The 25,826-nt window shown below is 35.7% G+C and overlaps 1 long non-coding RNA gene and 1 pseudogene across 2 annotated transcripts; both read left to right on the forward strand.

Moving 5' to 3' along the window:
- The first annotated feature begins 4,191 nt into the window (after window positions 1–4,191).
- On the forward strand, window positions 4,192–6,336 carry LOC144366782 (uncharacterized). Its single transcript, XR_013425926.1, has 2 exons — window positions 4,192–4,354; window positions 6,136–6,336. It is a non-coding gene; the product is annotated as an uncharacterized LOC144366782 (long non-coding RNA).
- Window positions 6,337–10,938: 4,602 nt separating this feature from the next.
- LOC144366448 (polycystin-2-like) lies at window positions 10,939–23,006 on the forward strand (annotated as a pseudogene). Its single transcript, XR_013425537.1, has 6 exons — window positions 10,939–11,040; window positions 14,888–15,009; window positions 15,261–15,378; window positions 16,627–16,788; window positions 22,519–22,657; window positions 22,770–23,006. The product of XR_013425537.1 is annotated as a polycystin-2-like (transcript).
- Window positions 23,007–25,826: the final 2,820 nt, after the last annotated feature.

Here is a 25,826-nt window from a genome sequence, read left to right on the forward strand (position 1 = left end):
TTCGAATTCACAAACTACAATATTTCAGGAGTTTCTGAAATTGTCTGGATGTTGTGATCATTGTGGTAGGTAGAAAAGCAATACCAACTTCCCTACCTTATCCCAAAAGCATATTAATTACAGTCTTTGATCTCCTCAGAACTGTGGATCTTGATATTTCCAGAAGAAAATCTAAAATTCCCTTTCTCTATTACATCCACTTCTGCATTACAAATTATTTTGCATATGAGACCATTTACAGAAAGCTCTCAAATAACCACACTAATCATGAGAATAACTCAGTAATTACTATTTGACTGTGGCCAGCCATATGAGATATAGGAGATAAAATTATTTATTTGGGGTTCAACTTCTATTAAAAATTATTTACATTTTTCTGCATATATGTCAAGTTGTGGCAAGAAGGAACATCCTGAAAATATTTTGAGTGACAGAGTAAACCTTCTTAGGTTAAGAATTTCCTGCGAATAGTCCACAGAGAACAAAATTTAAGTTACGCCCATCAAAGTTCTCTGTATAAGGTACAAGAAATCATGAAGCACAGTTACATAGTCAAGACTAAAACAACTTTTAGATGTTGTGCCTGCCCTTGACTGTATTTTAACTTCTAACAGTTGTTCAATTTGTTTTCCCTTCATTAATCACTTCCTTGCAGAGGCCTCAGTGTAAAAATGAATTGTCAAACTTTTGTCTTCCTTCAGCAATAATAGTCAACCTTTGCCTAAGTTTTGTTACACATTTAGCCATGTAACAATGCACCTAATTATTACGTGCTTAAAATTTTGAATAGCATAGTGATGTCATATCTTTATGTTATATATTGTACTATGCCCACTGCCTAGCATAGAAATGAACCTCAGAAATCTCAGTAAATGATTCATTTATCCTGTTGGCACTCAATCTTGTCTTAGCCTTCCTGGTGATAATTATTCTTTCCTTTGCTCCTATCCCAAAAATTTATTTGGCTTTTGTGAAGCATTTACATCAAGTCAGTATTAAATCATTTCTTATTAGTATAAGTTAAGAAAACATGTCACTCAGTGAAAGGACACTTTAGGCATAAGTAAAACTGTCCAGGCATGTGTTTCATGGTAATGAACAGTATTAGTACCAATCATTATAATAACAACAGTCTGCTCGTTAGAAGCTACTGTGTTATGAGCATTTCCAAGTGCTTTCATACACAAAAGCTTAGTTAACTTTTCCACTAATCCTCTTAACCACTCTGCACCTGCTTCTGGAGCCATGTACATTTGTGCTACAGAAAAAGGACATACTTAGAAAAAAATTAATGCGGAATAGCTACAGTCTGGAACCTAGTGCAGTCAAAACCGCCTCCTTCTTTCATGATGGCTGTGTGACATCACACAGCCCACACAAATCAAGGTAACAGGAGTTGTCCCCCACATTTCCAATGTATTAATAATGAGCAGAGTTACAAAAGAATTTCAGTACTTAAGGAAGTAGGAGAAGCAACAATTCTGGAAATAATTTTTCAAAATATTTTCTACTAAGGGAGGGCAGAGTACATACCCTATACAGTAAGAATTATTTTGGAACACAGTTATTGTTTGTAACCCTTAAGGATGGAAACTCTCTTTTTGGACTTATATAAATTTATTTGTTATTGAGAATAATGGCAAAAAGGTAAGTGTGCTATTATACTAACATAACATATTTCTTTTAACCAGATGACTTCAATATTGACAAAAGACTATTTGGTAGGATTCATTGTTTTTTAACTTGTATTTCTATCAGTGAAAACTTTGAATACTATAGTATATTGTGTGTGTGTGTGTGTGTGTGTGTGTGTGTGCGCGCACGCATGCTCTGGAGCGTATTGGGAGAATTTAGAAGAGTAATATAAAAATTAATACAAAGAGAATTTGATCACTTTCTTCTTACATACCTACAAATTTTTATGCCACACTCCAGTGAGTTGCCTTGTACCTAATATGGACACCCGGGGAAAATAGATGGGGAGATATGTGGGTCAAAGATTATTTCTGTATCTTAGCAGTCACAGCATTTTGCAAGTAACTTTTCAAAACTTTTTTTCTGTTTTCCTTTGTTTTGGTTTAACTCTGAGTAGTGCCATGACACAGTTGAGACTGTACTTCATATACAACAGGGAAGGACAATTGCAATTCACCTTCTTATTGAAAATTTTTTTCACCAACTAGAAGTAAGGACATGCTTCCTACTCATCCCCAAATGTACCCTGAGCCAAGGATTTCTGTCATCTAGCCTAAATTTGTTTGAGTTCACCTTAAAACCTAAAAAAAAAAAATACATTTTAAGGATCACATCTCGCTGTTACTTTGAAATTGTTTCCACTCTTTTCTCATTCTGTTTCTGCAGCAAATACTCTGAAGTCTACAGGTTTATGTCAGTCAGTCAATTGTCCTAGGCTACAGTATTTTGAAGCTAGCAGAAATATTGAAAAAAGACAATTTATAGGACTAAATTAAAATAATGTTGATTGCTGTGTCTCAGAGCAAAGATGTTTAGTTATTCAACAGATATTTTCCAAGCATCTACTATGTATAGCACTTTTCCAGGCACTGGAGATACAGAGTCAAATAAAATAACCAAATCCTCTGCCCTTATAATGCTGACATTCTAATATGGAGAGAAAGTCTTTTTTAGATGTGGATGAGAATCCCAGAGATAATCAGGAGTAACCTAACAACGCACATGCTCACAAACCTCTTTCCTCATCTCTCTTCTTTTATTCACTATTTTGGAAGAAGTGTTCCAAGGAAAATTAATATAACATGATATTGATGTTGTATAAACAACCACTAGTTTCATGTGTTTATGAACATTTCTCCTGTGTGGAGTAAAAACATCTGGACTAGGTAGCAAATTGTACTATGTGAGAATTATAGAGGATTATTGTTGGATTTGTTCAACCAACCCCAGCATCTTTATCCCTCTCAGATGAGTCAATGTACAAGAACATTTTCAGAGAGCACTAAGAAAATGTTCCTACCATCAGCACAAAACTTCAGAAGATTGTATCTGGAAATCCTTCGCTGATAAGAAAAGAAAAGAAAGTGAGGTTGGCTTTTTAGCTGTGATTGTCAGCCAGGTGGGTCTTTCCTATGAAAATCACCTGGTCTGGATTGTTCTCTCATGAAGGTCTAATGAAGTGATCTTTGGCAATCATTCAAAAGTAGAGGGAAAGAACAAAGAAGGTCAAAGAACCTGTCACAGCCCACGTAGTGTAGACTCAGATCCCACAGAAAGGCACAGATACTACAGTGAACTGTTCACATAATACACATTAATCCAGTGGTGGTGGGTGGCAAAAAGGGGCCATTGTTCCCTCCGATCTTGTATAGCTCAGACCCAAGAAACATGTGAAAAGTTGTATGTTATAAATGCAGAGATAGCCATGATTAAGAAGGAACCAGTTTGTTCACATACTTCACTGCAAGTTTCCTTTAGCCTCTCTGACCTTCATTCCCACCATATTCTAAGACCAAGCACAATCTGTCCTCTTTTGTGTACTCCTTTTCAGTGTGTCTGGTTTCAGCTTCACCTCATGTTGTGTGATGCCAACTCTTTAGGAACTTTTTGTATTATTTAGCTTTGTGTGTTTATCTTGTCTTGAATTAAGAGTGTGAGTTTTTGGGGAGTGAAGCTTACCACAAGTTCACTTCCATGTGTTCTTCCTGGCCCAGACACTGTTGTATATGTGCATATCTGAAGAGAAAGAATGGATGGCTAGAAACTGGAGAATGAAGAGGCACACAAGAAAATTTTTAAAAAATTAAAAAAAAAATAAAACCAGAAAAATCAGGGAAAGAGAGGAGAGGGATAGAAAATGATTTATATATGGGTGGCAAAATGATCAGAAGGCCTTACTTCTCGAGTTTGGGTTTGTTATAGTGACATCTCGGGTGCATCTGTGGGTACTCATTGTATGCACAGGCCCATGGACACATGCACTTACTGGATTTCTGTTCCTAAGTAAGGAAATGCAAGGAATATATATTGTGTATGTCTTTTATGGCAGTGCCAAGCATTGCCATTTGAGTGTGTGACTTTTATAAATGCCATTGGGTGTGCATATTGGCCAGATGTGGCATCTATACGTGGTGAAGAAAAATGACCTACTCATTATAAGGTAAGCTTCTTTTAAAGCAGTATAATAAAATATAAGCCTTTTGTTTTCCAGCTCTCCGTGATGGCTATAGGAATTAGCTTATATCGAACATCAAATGTGGAGGGTCTACTCCACTTTCTGGAAGACCAGAATACTTTCCCCAACTTTGAGCATCTGGCATATTGGCAAATACAATTCAACAATATAGCTGCTGTCACAGTATTTTTTGTGTGGATTAAGGTAATTGATTCCAAACGTGTTTTGGGTTTTTAGTACTATTTTTTCTTCCTTTAATTAATACGAGTCACACAAAATTTTAAAGGACTTGAACTTGCCTTTTTTTGGGCAAATTCTGTGGCAAGCTGCTCCATAATTTATATCAAGAAAAACTAGTGGGACTCATGGGATGGTTCCTCTCATTATGGATGATGCTACTTCTGCTGCCAGAATTCTTTCAAGATCAGATCCTGTAGATGTCATTTAACACAAACAAAATAGGCCTTTTCAGTGTTAGTTGGGCCTGGGGGACCAGGTTACCCTAACACTGGGGAAGATCTGAGTTTTAACTTAATGTAATGTGACCAGGGGAGGAAAAGGATCTGAGAGAGGGGATCATTTGCAGGAAATGGAGAGATGCTGGACCTGGAAACGCTTGTTAGAACAACCTGCTCTGTTCCAGGAGGCCAGAGGGAAGCTTTACCCAGAACGTCAGCTGGGACAGACCTTTCCTCCAAGGAGAACCTAATTTACTCATTTCCCTCTTTCACAAAACGTAATGTGTATTTTCAGGTGTGTGAAAGGTTAGGACATTTTTATGTACAGTGAGCCTCATTTTTGGCGATGCAGGAAATTTCATTAATTTTGAAGCAGCCACCAACTTGTGTGACCAGCTCAAGTTCTGATTGTGCTGTACATATAATAACTGCTGGCTACAGGTGGCTATTTACATTTCACTTTCAATTAATTAAGGTTAAATGTAATAAAAATTTCAGTTCCTCAGTCCCACTAACTACATTTTAAATGCTTAATGTCTCTATGTTAATAGTGTATACTGTTTTAGGAAATGGAACTAGTAGAACATTTCTACCATCACAGAAGTTTCTCTTGAATAGCTGTTGAGGAAGGTGCTTACCAGGAGCTGTGTGCTTTCCTGAATTTATATTTATCCCTAGAAGCACTGAGGTTTAACAGAGAGCATAGACCTCACCTTGTGTTTCTCAGGCTGCTTACTCAGCTATATGAGAAAACCATTGCCACATAATTGATGCCCAAATAAAAGATAGTTACTGATACACAAATAGTATTTCCTGAAATGTTTTGTGGTGTTTATTTGTTAGAGATTTTTCTTTTACAGTTTAATCCTTTTTTGAGGAAAAATATCACTAGTCATTGAAACTGTGAGGAAGCCCTTTTCCATGATATGTTAATCATCCTGGAAAATGTGACCACATGAGGCTGCAGCTGTGTTCTGTTCCCTGCTTCCAACTCCAAGAACAGATCCTGTCATGGGTTAGGGACTTAGCAGACCCTTTTTGAATAAAAGAATAGAAGAGCTGGTTTTGGAAAACAATAAAACCAAGTCCTTTCAGTCCTCTCTCTTTTGGTCTTACTGTGGTTAAAACACATAAAACAAAACTTGCCATTGTCACATTTTAAAACGTGGAGAGCTGTGGCATGAAGGACATGCACAGTGTGGGGCCACCATCACCGCTGTGCATTACCAGAGCCTTAGCACCCTAAGGTGCACATCAGCACTAACTTCTCATCTCCCCCTCACCTTAGCCCCTGGTAACATACTTTCTGCTTTCTATTTATTTTACCAATCTAAGTGCCTCATATATGTGCAATGGTACAGTTTTGGCCTTTCATGACACATAGTTTCCCTGGGAATGATGTTTTCAAGGTCTGCATGGTAATATGTACCCAAATCCCATTTTTTTGTGCCAGAATAATATTCTATTGTATATATGTGCCACATTGTGTTTATCTATTCACCTGTCACTGTCTTTCCTCTTTTACAGCTCTTCAAATTCATCAATTTTAACAGGACGATGAGCCAACTGTCTACAACTATGTCTCGGTGTGCCAAAGACCTCTTTGGCTTTGCCATTATGTTCTTCATTATATTCTTAGCATATGCTCAGTTGGCGTACCTCGGCTTTGGTGCTCAGGTTGATGACTTCAGTTCTTTTCAAGAATGTATGTAAGTATATATGAAATTATAAGAAATTATAAGAAGAAAAATATAATCAGAGATGTTACTGCCTTCTCAAGCATTAAGAAATCTTCACAGTTGCTATTTGAGCACTATGGAAGAGTTAAAAATGTTTATTCAAAATAAAAAGGAGTCACTTTTTCCAGAAACATTTACCTACCAATGCAAAGTTGTTAATACCTTCTGAAATACTGATGCTTAAGATAGCTGCTCTCAGGTACTGAGATAAAGTGGATCAGCAACAGAAAACCACTATTCCAGTCTTCCTGGCTCCCAAAGTATATGGGAGTCTTTTAAAAGGCCATTTTTGTATATTTTCATTCTTGGTAAATAGGTTGCCATACATTTTGAACTTCCAGTTATTTTATAAGTAGAATAATAGATATTTCTAATATTCTAGGAGAATATTCAGAGTGCAGAAATTTTCAGTCTATTTCCAGAGTTCCCAGATACAGGAAAAACAAAACCAACAAAAGAGTCAGCATAAGATTCCTGTGCCATTTACAAAGGGATTAGTAGTTAGGAAAGGAGAGGAATAACACAACATTGAAGTCAATAGGGCTTTGTGCATGGGGAGTCCTAATTCACCTGGCTGTTTGATAAAAGTCAGTGAAGGAAATGATTTTACTAAAACCTAGCACCCAAAATGTCCAGTCACTTTCCCTTCATTTTGAATTAATTTGAGATTGTTGAATCTTTGAACACATGTAATCTAGCCATCCTTTAAAAAAATCTTTTCTTTTTTTCTCTTAGGAGATATTGTCTTCAGGTTCAGAATGACCATTGTGGAGATATAGAAAGGCCATAATTTAGCCAGATTATGTTTTAGATTGTTAAATCCAGTTGCTATACAAGTTACCTAATAATAATTACATTTAATATTAACCAGATGGAAATAATATGTAGCACGAAAGCATATTATTATTCCAGAACACTTCCATTGCTGACATAGCAGCAAGATTTTTCTAAAGGACTTGAATTTTTAATTATTTGGAAGCTATCCACACTTCCACAATAATCCTAAAATGTGAAATCATCTTTAATAAATGTTGCATCAGTTGCGGGACATTCTTTGTTTCTGTATTGTGGTGTTGTGTTTTGTTTTGTTTTGTTTTTATAATGTCACTGAATTCCATATCATTTTGGGTAATATCAACTTTGCAGAGATTGAGGAAGCTAATCAAGTTTTGGGACCACTATATTTCACTACCTTAGTGTTCTTTATGTTCTTCATTCTTTTGGTATGTACACTTTTGTTTATACTGAGGGGATTTAGATTTAATGTTCAAGAATCACCATCTTCTCTTTTTTTTCATGCTCTATCCTTCATTATTTTAAATAGAGACCAGGAAGTAGAACAAAATGTTGATTTGGCAAAATTTTTTATATTTCATTCATTCAAAGTTTTAAGTCTTAACAAAACATTTATTTTCATTGCCTTTCATTTATTCATATGTGTTTCTACTCAAAGAAAAAAAAGTTAAAACTTAAGTGCAAATTTATTATATTACTTAAGACAGTACTTTTCCTCTAAAGTAGAATATGCTGACTCACACTTTTTTTTTAACACAAATGTCAACACTTCATAGTTACTTGCTACCATACTTTTCATTTTACTCATCTTTAAAAAAAGTAAAATAAAAGGAAGGGGCAAAGAAAGCTAGATCCAGGATATCATGAGTAGTATTTGAGTGAATTATTGCATTCCAAGATTAAGATTTTCTTTTTTAACTTATTCAAATTTAACACTTTGTAGACACCTAGTGACTAATATGAGGAATATTACCTGTAAAACTCAATCCAACAATGAGTGTAAATTGCTTTAAATTTATTTTTAGGTCACATTTGGAGTCTTTTTATTTGCTACAAATTAAATTTTACCACTTTCAATCTAATAAGGTAGTTTTAAAGGTTTTTTTTGTGTGTTTTGTCTTAACATTTATATATTCACTTAGTCTACTGAAAAATTTTATTAAAGTAACTCAGCTTAACTTAGGCACTGGGTATTTTTCATATATCACTCAGATTTAATGATTGCCTTAAGAGTCATCTTAAGAAAAGAAATCATTTCCATTTTCAGTAAATTTTATAAAGATCCTTTGTAGAAGGTTCAATGATGACATTTGCAGTAATTGAGGGTAGCATTCTGAAGGTGGGCCCAGGTATTCCTGGTTAGGAGATGACATTCACTGATGGAGTCATGATGCTCTTGAACAGGCCCTGAAGGTGCAGCAGTTTCAAGCAAGTCCATTTGTATCTTGCTGTGTGCAAGCATCCTGGCTAGGTTGTGAACTGAATCCTCCTAAGTGTCTTCTTCTTGTTATAAATAAATTAGCAGAAGCTTAAGCCTTTGTCACCCTCTCACATTGGTGGTGCTTTGGATTCTGGGGTACCTGAATGTCTCCTCTGATAACAGACCAGGAATTTAGAGTCCTGCAGTAGATCCTTCAGTTGATCTCAGGCCACCTAGTCTTCTCAGTGTTCAGTCTGCCAAATGAGGGACAAAACTATGATGATATGAGCTGCTCAGATGAGGACTTATTTCAATATTGTACTTCAAAAGGCAGCACCTTGAGATCAGTCAGTCATTTTATTGGATCAATCTGCAGAGCAGGAAAACAAGCTCTTAGTTTTTGTATTTGTATTGAAATATAACTTTTTCAGTGCTACATTAGCAGGAACTGTTTTCCCTGTATCTCATAGACATACATAGATGGGTAAATGGATAGGTGATAGACAGGAGTCTACTTTTAATACAAACTTATCTGCTGAGCAAATAACAAGCTAACTGTAGTATTGGCTCTCTTTGCAAGCTGACTGCCTGGTATTAATTCATTGCCTCTGTTTAAAAATAATTCACATTGGTGTGAAAAGGCTTATTTGAGTCAGAACCAGAATCATTCTCCCACATCCCCCTACTCACAGGGAATGATCTCCTAGTACAGAGGCCCATCTGACAGCTAGGTGACCCTGATAAGAATGGAAGGGGAGAAGAAAGTGAACTTCATCTCCCACCCTTTCAGAAACCTTACTCTGCCACTGTACTTTTCAAAATGTCTTTGGAGGAACCCCTGCCCCTTGAACCAATTTTAAATAAGACATTTGCAAGAATCATGTAGCCACTGGAAAGCCAGAATACAATGGTAGATGCCTGGGTTGGAAAGAAGGATGTGGAGGACATTCTGACTGAAATTATCCTCCCTTCAAATGGAGCCTTTAGCAAGAAATTTATTTGTATTCTATATTCTGTTCTCACAGCTTTAGAACACTAGTATTCTTTCTGATGGAGAATCAGTAGCCTTCTAAAATGAGAGCCCTGTTTTGTTCATGTATCAATGAGTCAATAAATATTGACTCCATCACTTTATCCCTATAATATTACATATAGTGTATAGAATATATAATGTATATTGCACAGTAGAAGGCATATGGGTGATACCAAGGATGTTGTGGAAAGGCAAGCAGAGCCTGACTCTGTTCTGATGAAGAGCTCATGGACTTTTATGTGGGGAAACAGAAAAAATTACACATACCACTCTATCCTTGCAAACCGAAGTTAGGTACAAAGAGGAAGAACGTATGAAAGACCTATGGTTTGCAGTGCTTGGAGATAGTTAATTGCAATCAGATGCTGTGACTAGAAAGCATTACCACTGGGAAAGGAAAATTCAGGAGAGTGGACAAAGTAGCAGCCACTGAATAATAATAATAGGTGCAAATAATTTAGCCCTTGCCTTGCAGTAGGACACATCCTAAGCATTTTGCATAGTGTTGCATTGTCCCATACTACTAATCTGTAAAGGGAAAAACTGTAACTTGCCATTACATAAATGCAAAACATATCCTAAAAATGAGACTTAAAAAAGTTGAACCATATAGTCTTGGCAGTTGCAAAACTGAAAACCAATTTTACTTGACTACAAAGTCTATATCTTTTTGCAAAATTTTCTTCTTTATTTTTCTTAACACTTTGTCTACTGAGTCTATTATATTCCTATTTGCAGAGATTTTTTTCCATATTTTTATTGGTGCATTATTGTTGTGCATAATGTTGGAATTTGTTATTACATATTTATACATGCACATAATATAATAATTAATTTGGCCTATTATTTGCCATGATCTTTTTAACTCTTTAAAATATATTATATAAATCTCAAATATGATTATGCAAAAAATTTGATACAAGAATAGAATTCTACTTGTTTGTATTGACTTCTGATATTTGAAGAGCTTTTTACAGATCCACACCTATAATAGTTTATGTGACTTTTTTACATGTATGGAACAAAACAAGCAATTTAAAATAATCCACTCTTCCTAGGTAAAGATATTAATATTTTTTTCTGCCATTTTCCTGTCTCTTTTTGTAAAACATATCAAAATACATGGTTTTATAACTAATAAAATATAGTGTATTTTCCTTTGCCATGACTTAATGGGGAAATTTTTTGAAGAAGAAGAGGGTAGCGAAACTACTTATTACTTCATAAAGCCTTCTAATTGAGGGAAAAAATGTGAACAAAAAAGCATGTGTCATATTGAATAAATGTTTACAAAATATGTTTAGGCTTTGTCTCTTAACCTCTACCTTTCTTTGATTTACAAACAGAACATGTTTGTGGCCATCATCAATGATACCTACTCTGAAGTGAAATCTGATTTTGCCCAGCAGAAAGCTGAAATGGAGCTCTCAGACCTCATCAGAAAGGTAAGATATTCCCAAATTCTCTGAATTTTAAAATTTACTACTTAAAATAATAATTGTCTCAAATTTTTCTAATCAATAATGATCTATTGAAATTATTTCAAATAAGGAGTATATTAGTATATCTTAGAACTAATTTAAATATTCTCTATCATGGAGGCTTGAAAGCTGTGCTGCTGGCTTGAAAATCAGGGAGTCTTTTTATGTCCTGAATTCAACTCTTTTTTTTAAGAGAGAGAGAGAGAGAGAGAGAGAGAGAGAGAGAGAGAGAGAGAGAGAGAGAGAGAATTTTTTAATATTTATTTTTTAGTTTTTGGTGGACACAACATTTTTATTTGTATGTGGTGCTGAGGATTGAACCCAGGCCACACACATGCCAGGCGAGCACGCTACCCCTTGAGCCACATCCCCAGCCCCTGAATTCAACTCTTTATTACCTTGTTGACTCTTAGGGTCTGAGCTCCTTTGTATGTTCAGACATTTCTTCTAGTCCACTGTCACTTCCAGATTCTGAGCTCAGAATAAACTGGAAGGCAAGATTATATAAACCCATTTCCAGCTTTTCTATATCAATTGTCATATTAAAAAAGAAAAGGTTTTAGATGTCAGTATTTAGTGCCTTTTCCTTTACCCTTGACCTTCTAAGAACAGTTGTAAAATGGTCAAAGGAAAAGGTCCTTGGATATAGGCCACAGCCTGGTGCCTGAGGACTTCCACTTCCTTAGCTTCTCAGGCAGGGTTAGATGTTGAAGAGAGGGCAGGACAAGGAGTGGGGCAGCTTCATTCTTCTACAGGTGACTTCTTTATTTGGTGGAAAATAAAGTTTCACAATAACAAAGACTTTTGTAGTATAAAAGCGTGTTGTCCAACATCATGCTGGTAAATACAAGGGCTCCTTGACCCTGTTTTCTGTTGGGTCAAGCCCTGGGACCATATTAACTGTGGATCATGGTGTAAGGGAAAATTCCAGCTTCTTACAAGTCCCTTACATGAAACCTAAAATCCCTGTTATCTTAAATTTAGCATCATGGTTGCCTACACTTTAGCATACCTCCATCATGTACAGAAACTCTCCACATTGTGCACAGTTTTGATAACACACAATGTTCGGGTACTACACTTTTGTTACATAACACCAAATCCTTAAAAATCTGGTTCAAGTTTGCATTATCACTGCTCATTAACAGTGAGTAAGAGCACAAAATATGAACTCCACTGCTGCCTCTTTAATCCCCACATTAATTCCTAAATAGCAGATGTTCCTCATGCTTGGAGACCTTTGGTGACACTGCTTCCTGTCTGCTGCTGATTGGTCACTGGAAATCTGCTGTTGGGTTCATGCAGTGACAAAGTGTGTAGTGTTGCTTTCTTGTCCTCGGTGATGAATCTATGCGACATTTACAGACTTGATAATAGAAAAAAGTGAATAGGCCAGAAAGATAAAACGCAAGAAAGAAAGGAAATACACAAACCTGAAAGTGAAATCTAAACAAATGCTATGGTTTTCCAAGAAGTAGCTGAGCATGGGAATGTTGACACTGCCAACACTGGAGAGATCCAGGTGGACACCCAGTAGAACAGTTTTTCAACATCAATAAGAAAAGAATGAAGCTGTCTTCGAGGAGGGGACGCCAGCAGAAATCTTCAAGTAAAAAGAAGAGTTTGTAGAGATATTTCATAACAGTGGGAGGGCAAAGAACATTGTCAGAAGGTGATCCATAATTAGAAAGCAATATGACAATCCACTGATGTACAGAAAACACATTCAGTTCACAATTGTAGGGGATAATATTATAAAATACATGAGAAGGTGACGACAAGCACAGTTTAAACTGCCCTGAATCCTTTTTTTTTTTTACAAAGAATTATAACAATTTACTTTTCAATATTTCTAGTGTTTTAAATTTCAATGCACTAATATTCTATTTTTTTAATGAATTTATAGCTGACACTAAGAGAGTTTGAATGTTTCATCAAAATGTCTTAAAGTTCTCAGAACAATTAAAATTCCTGCTGTTAATTATTTGGTTCACTTTTCACAATTTCAGTCTTCAAGGTCACTTTTACAGACCTGCATTACCAGGCAAAGCAACCTCTGACTATAATTTATTGTTTGTTTGTTTGACTCTTTGGTGTTGGGGATCAACCTGGGGTCTCACACATGCTAGGCCAGCATGCTACCATTCACTACACCCTAGCCTCAACTCTATATGTTAGTGAAAAATCCTTATCCATATTTCACTGGGATTTTTTTGTATATCTAACATATATTAAGAAATTACTTACTGTGAGACAAGGAAAAGATAATTAATCCATGACTCAGATTTCTTGGTATTATTTTTTAATTAATTTTTTAATTTGTATATAATAGCAGAATACATTTCAATTCTTTTTTTTTTGAGAGAGAGAGAGAGAAAATTTTAATATTTATTTTTTAGTTTTCGGCAGACACAACATCTTTGTTTGTATGTGGTGCTGAGGATTGAACCCAGGCCGCACGCATGCCAAGAGAGCTTGCTACCACTTGAGCCAGCCACAACATTTCAATTCTTATTACACATATAGAGCACAATTTTTCATATCTCTGGTTGTATACAAAATATACTCACACCAATTCATGTCTTCATACATGTAGTTTGGATAATAATGACCGTCACATTTCACCATCATTTCTAACTGCATGCCCCCTCCATTCCCCTCCAACCCTTCTGCCCTATCTAGAGTTCATCTATTCCTCCCATGCTCCTTCTCCCTACCCCACTATGAATCAGCCTTCTTATATCAGAGAAAACATTTGGCATTTGTTTTTTGGGGGATTGACTAACTTCACTTAGCATTATCTTCTCTAACTCTATCCATTTACCTGTAAATGCCATGACTTTATTCTCTTTTATTGCTGAATAATATTTTATTGTGTATATATGCCACATTTTTTTATCCATTCATCTACTGAAGGGCATCTAGGTTGGTTCCACAATTTAGCTATTGTGAATTGTGCTGCTGTAAACATTGATGTGGCTGTGTCCCTGTAGTATGCTCTTTTGAAGTCCTTTGGGTATAGACCAAGGAGAGGGATAGCTGGGTCAAATGGTGGTTCTATTCCCAATTTTCCAAGAAGTCTCCATACTGCTTTCCATATTGGCTGCACCAATTTGCAGGCTGACCACCAGTGTATGAGTATACCTTTTCCCCCTACATCCTCGCCAATACTTATAGTTGTTTGTCTTCATAATAGCTGTCATTCTGACTGGAGTGAGATGAAATCTTAGAGTGGTTTTGATTTGCATTTCTCTAATTGCTAGCAATGATGAATATTTTTTCATATATTTGTTGATTGATTGTATATCATCTTCTGAGAAGTGTCTGTTCAGGTCCTTGGCCCATTTATTGATTGGGTTTTTTGGTTTTTTGGTGTTTAGCTTTTTGAGTTCTTTATATACCCTAGAGATTAGTGCTCTGTCTGATGCGTGAGGGGTAAAGATTTGCTCCCAAGAGGTATGCTCTCTATTCACCTCACAGATTGTTTCTTTAAGAATTGTTGCATGTACCTATATATTTGGGAGCTGATAGCTATAGAATATGTAGTGATTTTTATTTGTCAACCAATCCAAAAACACATGTGAAGGAAAGGACCTCAGTCCTTGGTTTATTAAAAACTTCTTACCTTTTCCATATGTCTTCTACAGGACTTTTATATTATTCATTCATTATTCACTCATTTAGCACACACTTCAGTGACCAAGTTCCACCAGGCAATAGTTTATGTTTGTTGATGCTACCAATCAGAGTTAAAGCAAATGCAAAAGCACAAAAAAAACTAAACAGTTGTTCTGCTTTGTTTCCCCAATAGGGATACCATAAAGCTTTGGTCAAACTAACACTGAAAAAAAATTCTGTGGATGACATTTCAGAGAGTGTGCGGCAAGGAGGAGGCAAGTTAAACTTTGACGAACTTCGACAAGATCTCAAAGGGTAAGAGTGACACATCCTGGGTCACTAGGAAGTTCCTGCTGCTAAAAATCAATTCTTGGCAAGAATGTTTATGGCCCAAATTTTCATAGAGAAGCACAGTTATTTCATAGGCAGCTGTCTTTCTGGAATATGCTCTGAGAAGAGGCTAGGCCCCCATTAGGTGATTTCTCTTTCCTCTTGCATTTTGATTTTTTGGTTTTGGGGTTGGACCATGTACAAGAATGAATTCATCTGTATCCTCTCAATTTCAGGAATGGCCATACTGATGCAGAGATTGAGGCAATATTCACCAAGTATGACCAAGATGGAGACCAGGAGCTCACTGAACATGAACATCAGCAGATGAGAGATGACTTGGAAAAAGAGAGGGTGGGTCTAGGTTAAGAGACCATGATCTGTTTCAGCACCCACCACCAGTCAAACACTGCACTAAGTGGTGGGTGACTGGGAATCTGTCTTTCTCTCTCTCTCTCTCAACATATGTATTAGTGCTCTGTTTATCCCAAAAGGAGTATATAAACAGTAATATATAAGGTGCAATAAAATAGATGAATGCCAGAAAACTAGAAACAAAGGTGCAAAATTACATTATGGATAAAGCTAATAAAAATTGTATTGTATAACTAGGCATATGCTTATAAACATTGGAAAATGGTCTTGGCCTTTTGGGCCCTAAGCTTTCTGGTAGTCAACTTGAAAGAGGAGCTTGATTACTTGAATAGTTCTTTATGTCCAAGAGAGTGAGGAAAAAAAAAAAGTTACCAGAAGATAAAAATTTCTCTGGTTAATTAGTTGCTCTTTAAATTATTAACTTTTATAGCAAAATAAAATTATCATGTGTCTTTCATTTGAATATTTACTACAGAGTAATAGAAAGTAAAATTAACTGTTGGGCATGGTGGTACCCACATAATCCCAGCTACTCAGGAGACTGATGTGGAGGGTACTTTGAATCCAAGTGTTAGAGACCAGCCTGGGCAACATAGAACCCATCTCAAGTAACAAGTAATAAATAATAATCAAATAAAATTGTAAATGAGCTTATGTAACTTAAGAAGAATTAACAGTTTTACCATTAACTTTCAAATATAAATGTTTTAACAACAACAACAAGAAATTAAGGTACAGAGAACACAGATAAAATGCTAATATGCAAAACCACTTTCCTCCAAGGAAAAGTCTAGAATAATTGTTACTAAACAGTGCTCCAGACAAGTTTGTCCAAAGGTTACAAACTTCAACATTCATTGTGAAATGTAAGCACAAAGACAGTAAATGAAATTTTCTTGCGTCAGTATTTAGTCAAAAATCTGAGATTATATCCTTCCTGCTTTAGAGTTATTGAATTTGTTCTTTTATGAAAAGAAGGTGATAAGGGTATTCTTTTATTTACTTTTTTTCTTTCTTATGTTTTTAATGTTCTTTCTTGTTCAAACACAAGCTTAGCAACTCCTCGTTAATGGTTAAAATCTGTCTTAAAATGTGTGCATTCCACAATATAGAAAAATGTGGCCATCCTGGTCTGGCTGACACCCATTTCCTACTTGCCCAAGACATTGCTAAATTCTGTGTGAGGTCTTGGTGCCTCTCTTCACTGGGCGACCCCTTGTCCTGCAGGAGGACCTGGACTTGGACCATAGCTCTTTGCCGCGTCCCATGAGCAGCCGCAGTTTCCCAAGAAGCCTGGATGACTGAGGAGGATGACAACGAAGACAGTGGACACAGCTCCAGAAGGAGGGGAAGAATCTCCAGTGGGGTTTCTTATGAAGAGTTTCAAGTGTGAGTATAAAGGAATTGGCTGAATTTTGGTGCACCAGAGTCTAAACGAGATGTGGCTGTTTCCCATTTTTTCTTTCTTTTCTTTCTTTGGTTTTTGTAATTAGTAAAGATACTGAATCTTTATTTTTTTAAATCTTCACCATGTACTTTATTTTTGTTTGTTTGTTTCTTTTTAGTTACACATGGCAACAGTATTTATTTTGACATAATTACGAAAGCATAAAATATGATTTGTTCTAATTGAGTCCCTGGTACTTCCCCTCCCCTCTCCTTTCTGAAATAGTTGCACCAATTTGAAGTCCCACCAACAATGAATGCATGTACCCTTTTCCCCACATCCTTTCCAATATCCTTTCCCCTGTTCTCATCCCTCTACTCTACTGTTTTTTCTGCTGTTCACTTAGAGTTATTATTTTTTTAAATTAGTGTCCTGTTGATGTACATAGTAGTGAGATTCACTGTGGTGTATATATATATATATATATATATATATATATATATATATATATATATTATATAGAATTAATTCCACTGTCTTTCTTGTTCCCATCCCTCCTCCTTTTCCTTCACTTGCCTTTGTGTACTCCACTAATCTTTCTTCTGTTCTCTCTCTCTCTCTCTCTCTCTCTCTCTCTCTCTCTCTCTCTCTCTTTCTTTCTTAACTTCCCCCCTTATTTTTGATAGTTTCTTCATATCAGAGAAACCATTCAACCTTTGGCTTTTAGAGATGGGCTTATTTCACTTAGCATGATGGTCTCCAGACTCATCCATTTACTGGCACATGCCATAAAGTTATTCTTCTTAATGGCTCCTCCATGTGTATACATACCACATTTTCTTTATCCATTCATCAGTTAAAGGGCACCTAGGTAGGCTCCACAGCTTAGCTATTGTGAATTGTGCTGCCATAAACATTGATGTGACTGTGTCACTATAGTATGCTAATTTTAAATCCTTTGGATATATTCCAAGGAGTGGGATAACAGGGTCAAATGATGCTTCCATTTCTAAATTTTTGGGGAACCGTTATACTGCTTTCTGGAATAGTTGCACCAATTTGCAGTCCCACCAACAATGAATTCGTGTACCCTTTCCCCGCATCCTTTCCAACATTTATTGTTAACTTGTATTCTTGATAATTGCCACTCTGACTGGAGTGAGATGAAATCTCATTGTAGTTTTAATTTGCATTTATCTGATTGCTAGAGATATTGAATATTTTTTTTTCATGTATTTGTTGATCGTTCATATTTCTTCTTTTGAGTAGTGTCTTTTTAGTTCCTTTGCCCATTTATTGATTGGGTTATTTGCTTTTTGGTGTTAAGTTTTCTGAGTTCTTTGAATATCCTGGATATTAATGCCCTGAAGAGCAGGTATCAAAGATTGTATCCCATTCTCTATGCTCTCTCTTCATGTTCTTGATTGTTTCCTTTGCTCTTAAGAAGCTTTTTAAATTTGATTCCATCCCATTTATTGATCTTTTATTTTAATTCTTGCACTTTAGGAGTCTTGTTAAGGAAGTCAGTTTCTGAGCCAGCATGTTAGAATGCTGGGCCCTCATTTTTGTGTAGCAGGTGCAGGATTTCTGTCTAATTCCTAGGTCTTTGATACACATTGAGTTGAGTTTTATACAGGGAGATAGGGTTAAATTTCATTCTACTTCATTTGGATTTCCAGTTTCCCCAGCACTATTTGTTGAAGAGGCTATCTTTTCTTCAATGTGTTTTTGGCACACTTATCTAGTATGAGATAACTGTATTTATGTGGGTTTGTCTCTGTGTCTTCTATTGTATTCTGTTGGTTTTTGTGCCTGTTGTGGTGCCAGTATCATGCTGTTTTTGTTACTGCTCTGTAGTATAATTTGAGTTCTGATACTGTGATGTCTTTTGCTTTGTGTTTTTTTTTTTTTTCACTGAGGAGTGGTTTGGCTATTCTTCCAGCTTTTTCTATTACTGTGAATGCTATATACAAAAACCCAAGGCCAACATTATTCTGAATAGAGAAAAACTGAAAGGATTTCCTTTAAAATCTGGGACAAGAAAAGGATATCTATTTTCACCACTCCTATTTAATATATTGTTAGAAATTCTAGCCAGAACAATATAGGCAAGCAAAAGATATGAAATGGACACAAATAGGAAACAAAGAGCTCAAATTATCTCTGTTTGCTGACCTAAATGTTCCATAAAGACTTCTAGAACTCACAAATGAATTAAGCAAAGTACCAAGAATCAACATCTAAAAACTGCCCCACTGCCCCTGGAAAATAAAATACTTGAGAATCAATCTAACAAAAGAGGTGAAAGACCTCTGTAACAAAAATGACTGAACACTAAAGAAAGGAATTGAAGAAGTCCTTAGAATATGGAAAGACCTCCTGTATTCTTAAGCAGAACTAACATTTCTAAATGGCCGTACTACCAAAAGTGCTCTACAGATTCAATGCAATTTCCATCAAAAATTCCCTGCATTTCTTAATCCATTCTTTTCCATTGTTAACCATCAATTTTTTTGTGACTTTTATTCATGCATTTTGTCTTTAGAAAGGTAAAATATTTATTATAGGAAAAAATGGATAATATAGAAAAAAGAAAAAAACATAAGTATCTCCTATATTTTTACCAATGAAAATTTCTATTAATATTTTATTATCTGTGGTTCCATTTACATGCATTTAACGATATTTTTACAAATTTTCTTAGACTAACATATACTTTATTGTGGAGGTTTCCAAGTGCACTTAAAAAGAATGTATATTATGCTACTTTTTTTTTAACTAGAGTCATATATAATAGTTGGGCTCATTTTGACAAATTCATACATATGTGGAATTTGATTTACTCCCATTTCAGTCCCCTGTGCCTCCCCATTTCCCTTCTCTCTCCACAGTCCCCATTCTCTGCTCATCTTCCTTTCACTCATTTATTTATTTTTGATTGGTGTTTTATACATGTACGTAAAAGTGGAATTCACTGTGTTATATTTATACATGCACACAATGTGATTTTGTTAAATTCATTTTGCATTTTCTCCCCTTTCCCATCCCTCCTCCCTCCCTATCTCCTTCTCCCTCTACTTTGCTGATCTTCCCTATATCTTAATGAGTCCCCTCGATCCCCATTTATTCTGCTTTATTTTGCTCTAGCTTCCACATATGAAAGAAGAAAACTTCAGCCTTTGTTTTTAACAGTCTGTTTTATTTATTACGCCATTTTGAGTGGAATGATTTCCAGAGGTCTGATATGTCTAGTGGCTTTATGGTGTTATTTGAGTCTCCTATTTCTCTATTGTTCTTCTGTGTAGTTGTTCTAATTGTGAAAGTGTGCTATTAAAGTCTCCAACTGTTTTATTCAATTGTCTATTTATCACTTTAATTCTGTAAGATTTAGTTTCGTTTATTTTGAGGCAGTGTTGTTAGGTGCACATTTGTAATTAGTATATGTTCCTAATTGATGACCCTCCTTTCATTATAAGATGTCTCACTCCATCTTAGTAAATTTTTTTTCATGGAAATAACTGTTGCCACTCTAGCTTTCTTATAGTTGCCCTTTGCATGACATATTTTTGAATCTTTGAATCTAAAATATGTCTCATGTAGACAGCATACGTTTAGATCTTGCCTTTTTTTTTTATTTGTCAATCTCTGCCTTTTGTTTGGATTGTTTGAGCCATTTACATTTAAGGTTATCATTGACATAGTTGGATTTTATTTCTAACATTTTACATTGTATTTTCTAATGTCTCTTTTGTTCCTCCATTCCTTCCATATTTTTTTTTCTTTTCCACTAAGTGAATATGTTATAGTGTAATAATTTGGTTCTTTTACTAATTTTTTTCACTATTTTTAGGACTTTTTTGTGTGTGGTTGCTTTAGGATATAACATATATAAATCAGTTAGTGAGAAACTACTTAGGTTTTAAATTAAATTAGTCCAGCAAGCTAAGGAAATGTTATTTCTAAATAGCTCTTTTTCTTCTTTTCACTTTCTGTGGACACTCTATGTGTGTGTATACGTGTATCTGTGTGTGTGTGTGTGTGTATGTGTGTATTATCTCCACATGATACTGATCTATATAAAGTGTACAAACTCAATATTACATTGAAGTTGTTATCCCAATATATAATTTTATGTCTCTTAACAAAGCTGAAAGAAGAATTAGAAGTATATATTTATAGCATTTGCTAAATTAACCTTCTCATCTTATTAACCTTACCACATCTGATTCTCTTCTGTTCTCTATATTCATGGTGCCATCTGATATTATTTTCTTGCTCCAATAAAACTTTGCTCCTACCTATACTGTAAACATTATTTAATTAAATATTCTGTCATAGTATAACTTCTATTGTCACCTGGTCATTGTTAAGTGTATTCTATTTATATATGTTTATAGGACCAATAATCCAATTATGTACAGATCTCACACAGTTGATTTTAAATTAGTTAAGAAAAATAGGAGGAAATGTGAATTCCTACTGTATTTTATATTTACATAATGACTTCTACCAATGTACTGTTTTTTCATGAGGATTATAATTGCTGTGATTTTATTTCAACCTGAAAAAGTTCTGTTAGTATTTATTGTAAAGCAGGTCTTCTAGCAAAAACTCTGCTCTTGTTTATCTGAGTATGTTTTGTTTTGTCTTCATTTTTTCTGGCCTCCAATGTTTCTGATAAGACAGATGTTAATCTTACTAAAGTTCCCTGCTACATGTCTCTAAATATTTGTTCTTAGTATGTCTGGGTGTGTGTCTCCAAGACTATCCAAGACTATCCCCAAAAACTTGGAGGTTTTTTTTGTGTGTGTGTGCTTCCTTGATAGGTAATGTTTTTCAAAATATTTGGGAGGCATTCAAACATTATTTCTTCAAATATTTTTTAAAATGCTTCAGACTCTCATTCTTATAGAAAAATAGCAGATTTCTTTGAATAAATGTCTTTTCAGTTGTTGTATGACCTTAAGAAAATTTCTCATGCATTTGAATGTTGGAGTTTTAAAAAACAATTTTCAACATTTAAAGTCATTTCACTGAGGAGAGAATCTACAGAACCTCATGTGCCATCATTCTAGAAGTTGTCTCAAGTTACCCTATTTTAAGATATTTACATAATATTTTAAAATTGAGACCCCCAGGGATGATGAGTGAGCTTAGGGTTTTCTCCACTGGTTTATTTACTCAACATACTGTGAACATTATTTAATTAAATATTTTGTCACAGTATAACTTCTGATGTCACCTAAGAGTTCCATTATATAGATAGACAGTGATGTATTTAAACAATCTCTGATTGGCTAATGTAGCTATTTCAATGTTATGCTAATAAGAAGCAGCATTGTAGTAAAAAATTATAACAAAACATTTCTTTAGAAAAAGTTCTAAAACTAGAACATCCAAAAGAAGTATTAGGCATCATTCTAAGATTTAAAATACAATGGCAATTCTCTGGAGATGTGAGCCAGCTAGGAATCCCACCGGCAGCCTTTGAAAGTTTGTCCCTAGTTAGAGCTTGAGACCACTAGAAAAGGGTTCAGGGCTGGAGATGTGGCTCAGTGATAGAACACCTGCCTAAGGACCTGGGTTCCATCCCCAGCCTTGCCAAAATAATTTAAAAATAGAAAGTATTTCAGGTTATGATTGTTTAAAAAAATCTTAGCATTTCTGTTTGAAAAGCCAATGGAGCTGAAAAGATAATGCAGCTTTTCCCTCTTAACTGTGGTTACCTGCAGCCTGGTGAGGCACATGGACCACATGGAGCACTCCATGGGCAGCATTGTGTCCAAGATCAATTCTGTGATCATCAAGTTAGAGACCATGGAGCGGACCAAAGTGAAGAGACGGGAGGTGCTAGGGAGGCTGCTGGATGGGGTGGCGAGGTAAGAAGTAATGGGCTGGAGAATGATGAACAAAGGATTCATTTCCATGTACAAGAACATGCATCGCCTCACCAGTAACACCTTGGTTTCTTTTCTCTTGTTAGGATGAGAGACTGGGTCATGACAGTGAAATCCACAGGGAACAGATGGAGCAGTTAGTGCAGGAAGAGCTGGAGCGCTGGGAATCTGATGACGCAGCTTCCCAGATAAGTCACCGGCTAGGCACACCTGTGGGACTCAATGGTAAGCCTCACCCCAGAGGATCCCGTCCTTCCTCCTCCCAGTCCACAGAGGGCGCAGAAGGTGGAGGTGGAAATGGGAGTGCCAATATGCACGTGTGAGGAGTGTTGTTGTGTATGTTCCTGATAGGCGAGAAGGCGCTGTCCCAATCGCCATAACAAGTATACTATTTGTATGCCCTGATTACCATATGATGCTGGCCTATGTGACTGATTGTTAATCTTCTGCACTTTAACTTATTTTATATAAATGTTACCCGTGGATCCAAGTGTTTTTTGTTGTTGTTGTTGTTGTTGTTGTTGTTTGTTTGTTTTGATTTGGTTTTGTTTGTTTGTTTGTTTGTTTTTTGGTTTTTGAGGGTTTTTTTCCCCCCTCATATGAGAAATCTAGATGTAAATAGTGAGTTCAGGGAAAATCTTTGAAAAGTATGTGGAGTGTATGGTCAGTTGCCACCATGCCTGCATCTTCCCAGTTGACAGTGAAGTAGCCTTTATAGCTAGAAGAGAACAGTCAAAGGTCTTCTGAGTTTACTTCCATTCACAAAAATCAGTATTGCCACTTTTGTCCAGTGTATGAAAGCAACTAGGACATTCCTCTCCACTTGGGGAGTAACTCATAAGCTCAATGCATGTCTTTCTTTTTAAAAAGGATTCTTTTTTTTTTTCCAACTACCTTACTGGAGTGAACTTTTCTAAAAGACTAGGTAGAAAAGAACTCCAGACCACAGAATGGGTATGTAGTCACTATGCTAGAATTTGTATGAGTGGTTAAGATAAATGTTAAATAATGTGCTTTTATTGTTTGTTTATATCTAAAATCTGTGAGACTATAATTTCATTTTTATATTATTTTAGCTTTGAATTTGAAATAGTCAAGAAAACCACCAAAGACCAATTTGAAGAGGAAATGGTAATTTCAAACTTTAGTTTTGAAATTCATTAAACCACCAACAAAACAAAAGTTTTAGTTTAATACTCTCTCAAGAATATAGTTCTCAAATATTCTTGATTCAGTATTTATAATGTAAATGATGCTCAATTTAATAAAAAGGAGGCATTGGTATTCAAAGTTCATCCTTTTTCAGAAAGTACCAGCCACATTTTGAGTGCAGCAGTTGTTTTCAATAGGAAAGGGTCTTGCAAAATTTATGGGAGAAAAAACTATTTCTCAAAAACAAAAGCAAATTATTTTTGAAAAGTATTGGGAAATGTGGCCTTTTGATAGTTAATAGGACCAGCAAGGGCAATGTAATATTGGTGAGCATCTCTCAGTTGGATAACAGAAGGGAGTCCTGATTTTAAATGTTGCATCTTAAGTATTCATTCCATTGGTGGAGTATGTCAGTCAAATCTCTAATGAAAAGAGAAGACAAGCCTTTCTGCCTTAGTGTCTATAGAAATAAAACATATTGAGTGTCTTTAACAGTCATTCCCCATGGATTCATCTCTATCTGTATTTACTTTAACATGCTACACCAATTCTTTATTCCTAAGTACTGAAGTTTGCATTCCAGGGTTATGGAGTGTACATATTTATGTTTGTGTACCTTGTTGTTACATGTAAACAAACTTCAATTTGAAGTGCAACTATTATGTGGTATCCATGTATATTGACCCGGTGCCATAGGTTAATTATGGTCACTAGAAACTCTTTTAATGGTACTTATCATTGTACTCTTTTTCATTTCACTTGTAAAACGTGGTGAAATTCTTTTCTTATTATCCATAAGTTCCATAGATTTTATTCTTTAGTCATGGAGCATTCAGTCCCAGCCCTTTCCTTATCACCTTCCCACCTCTGTATGACAGGAATAATTATGATGTTACATATGCCAGTCTCAACAATCAAGAATTTTATAATTGTGTAATACTGAGCACTTTACTTCTTAATAAAGACTTGATAAAATACCAGATGTAAGAACTGTGTGTTTCCTATGTAGAAAACAATTGGGTAATTTGCCTTTCATCAGGAGATAGTTAATAAGGGCTTAGACTTCAAAAAAGACACTTTTTCCATGTTCAAAAACAAGATATTTAATACATTTTCTTATTTATTACACCACATAAACATTTCCGGTAACCATTAAAACTTTAAATACAGGGCTGTCATGCATGGTGTCTAATTTTTAGTTCCCTGAGGATTATAGCCCAAGACAAGGATTCCAGGAGGTCAGGAAGGTAGCTTTATTTGGGAAATGGAAGTCATAGAGTGGGGAGAACAGGAGAGGGAAGATGTTAGGAAAGGGCAGGCTATCACGCTGACCCACACCACAGGCTACTGAAGCCCCAACTCTGGGAAACAGTAAGATACAAACAATTCAGACTCATCTAATCTTCAGATGTAGGACTTTGGATGAAAAGCTATTCGAGGAGAATGAGTAATTCTTTAGTTCTTCCTGTAGACACAGCAGTCCTTACTGGCTTCTGAGTCAGGACAAACCTACAGGCACAGGTAACTGGGAATGGGTAGGCACACACTGAAGTGCTATGACACAAAGGACGTGGGCAAGGTGCCTGCAGTACCCACTAGATGGATTCACCCAAAATTCAACTCCAAGGAATTCCATTCACTTATGACACAGGTAGATAAAACCCTGTGGAGATATGTCCCAAGCTTTCTTTGTAGACCACCCCATGACACAGGGAGAAGCTGTAAATATAGCACTAGGTTAAGATTCTGGTCCTCACTGTATAAATACTAGACATGTGATCCTATGAAGACTCCTAGTGGCTGAGTCTACTTTTCTGAAGACTTCCAATTTCTCATTTATAAATTAAGAAATTGAATTCCTATCTTGTGTCCCTTAGAATATTCTCTTACAGTGGAGAAAATAAGGATGTGTAAGTACAAAAGCACATTAAAGTTGAAATTTCCCTTTGAAATGAAAAGAGGCTGTGTGATACCTAGCACAGGGACTTGTT

Source organism: Ictidomys tridecemlineatus, chromosome 9 (genome assembly GCF_052094955.1).
Source record: "Ictidomys tridecemlineatus isolate mIctTri1 chromosome 9, mIctTri1.hap1, whole genome shotgun sequence".
Taxonomy (NCBI): domain Eukaryota; kingdom Metazoa; phylum Chordata; class Mammalia; order Rodentia; family Sciuridae; genus Ictidomys; species Ictidomys tridecemlineatus.